Raw genomic sequence first — 2,585 nt, forward strand, 5'->3', positions numbered from 1 at the left:
CTAAAGTGAGAAGGCAGGGTGCCAAATACCTACCTTCAGCCATTGCAATCGTGGACAGCCTTGCTGATTTTAGGTCGGTTAATACCTCAACTGATACTAATAGAAAGGCCAAAGACAAGAAGAACCATAAGTGTAAGGACAAGGATAAGAAAAGTTCTAAGGCCAAGGAGAAAAGCTATCAAAGGGATGATAGTTTGGCTGCGAAGAACAAGGTTGCTGGCTGTTTCTTATGCAAGGGTCCTCACCTTGCGCGTGATTGTCCAAAGAAAGTAAAATTGTCCGCAATAGTCACTGAGTGTAGTGGTGAAAAAGAAGAAACTGATCAAGTGGAGCATGTAAATCCTATTCAACTATGCAACATAGTATCACAAACGGCAGCAGTACAGCATGGGTTGAATGGCGCTGGCCTGGTTTATGTGAAAGTTGGCATTCACAATCATCGTCTCTAGGGCATGGCAGATACAAGTGCTTCGCACACTGTTATGAGCTTGTCTATGGCAGAGCACTTGGGTTTGGAAGTATATCAGGCTGATCACTGCATGAAGACAGTGAATGATATATCTAAGCCAATTAAGGGGATGGTTGTGGAAAATGTTGAAGTTCGAGAATGGCGTGGCCAAATCAGTATAATGGTGATGCATCTCAATGACTTTGAGATGATCCTTGGTAACAACTTTTTCAAAGAATCAGGGGAAACAGTGATGCCTCAGCTTGGCGGGATTTTCATACAAAATCCAAGAGCACCTTGTTTCGTGAAAGGTGTAAGGAAAGTTAGTCCGGTTGATATGAAGTGTGACATGGGAAAGGCAAGTGAGTTGGCACCTGTCCGCTCGTTCAAAGAAATCTTAGCTGAGATTCATATGGAATTTGGTTATCCCATGGATCTTAGCATCTGTTCACCGTGATTGGCGCATGTATGAAGAAGGTACATTGCATTGTTGTATGCGAATCCCTGAACCTGCAAGGTTGCTGAAGTATGGAGACTTTGGCATGTTATCTGTTTGTTGTTTCTGTTTGAAGTTTAAGTTAGGTGTTGCTGATCTTATGGTCTTTGAAGATAGCACACTTTAGTTGGTGTATTTGTTTTGGTAATGTATTTTCTTTTAGTATGGTCGTGGGTTGTCCAATGGTGTAAATGGAAGGAGTCCCTATGTTTCTTATATAAGGCTAGTGTAATGAATGAAGGTGGTGTTTAAGAAAAAACCTTGTCTCTTTTTGCTTAATGTAAAGCTAGTTCATTGGGGAAGCATTACAAGTATACTTAGCCAAAGTATACTATAAGAAACGCTGAAAGAAATACCAAGCAAGATTTGAAGTTGGTTGCATAGGCAAGTTTGATGTTGGGAGAGTTACGTAGAAGTGCGACTGTATTTGGAAACGATAGCATGGAGTAACGCAGCAAGAATGAAGATGTAAGTCCATCCAGCATATGAGTTAACAGTAACTCATGGTTAGGAAGAGCATGATGCTGCTTTTCCGCTCAGTTTGAAAGAACAAGTGAGGCCTTGTTAGTTTCAAAGGCGCGTGAAGAGGAACCTGGCCCAGAGAGGCGGTGTGATGTCACGGGTATCCTAAGTCATGGATAAAGTCATGCATTTCAGTCGAGTTTGCACTAGGGAGTTGCAAGGTGATTGAGGAATACTTAGTCTACAGTAAGGTCTGTTGGAATTGCAACAATGCAATGTCAGTCGGAATTGAAGGCAAGTGATGTGATTTGTAGATAGTGGTAAAAGTGGTTCGATTCTCGGACTTGTGAAGGATATTAATTAGACTTAAATTCTAATATTAAAATAGAAAACTCACTAAAAATTATAGCAAACTCAATCAAAGATGATATCAATACTAAAAGAAATATTGAGGCTAAGATTCCACTATTTTTCAAGTTCAAAGTGATTAAACCAATACTTATATTTATGCAATTTTCTTGCTTAATTTGATTCTAAAATATTGCAACAAGTAGATTTTAAAAAGTAATAATTGTAAATACCAAGTATGAAGCATCAAAAGTCTTAAAAATAAGCATACTCCATCAAAATAGATCACAATCACTCAAATAAAAATCATATTCAATAATAGTTCAAGGCAAATAATCATATAATTGTTGCAAATAAAAGGATAAAATATAATATACCACTTTTCGTTGGAAAAATAGCTTCCTCTATCGCCTCAGCAATGGGGTTTAGCTCCTCATATTAATCATGATCTCAAAATATGTGTTTGTTGCTCAAAAGATGGTTAAAAGGGTGAAAAGTAATAACACAGACCGTTTGCAACAGTGTATTGGTGTTGCAAAACAGCTGTTACAATGGAACTGTTACAGAAAAATTGTTGCTTTGTAGCTGATTTTAAGACCCTAGAATACGACTGCCCTGCACAGCTTAATGTTCTTCAGCTGTTAAACAACGACACTGTTCTGCGACTGTTTCCCGTGTGTCAATGTTCTTCGCGTTCTTCCTCTTCAACAGCAGCAGCAGCAGCAGAAACAGAGTTTGGTAAAGCTCTGATTTCTTCTTCTCTGTCTCTCCTTAGGTTCCCAAACTCTCGACACCTCTTCTATATGACCCAAGACATCTATTTATATCAAA

The sequence above is a fragment of the Papaver somniferum genome, chromosome 8 (genome assembly GCF_003573695.1).
Source record: "Papaver somniferum cultivar HN1 chromosome 8, ASM357369v1, whole genome shotgun sequence".
Classification (NCBI taxonomy): domain Eukaryota; kingdom Viridiplantae; phylum Streptophyta; class Magnoliopsida; order Ranunculales; family Papaveraceae; genus Papaver; species Papaver somniferum.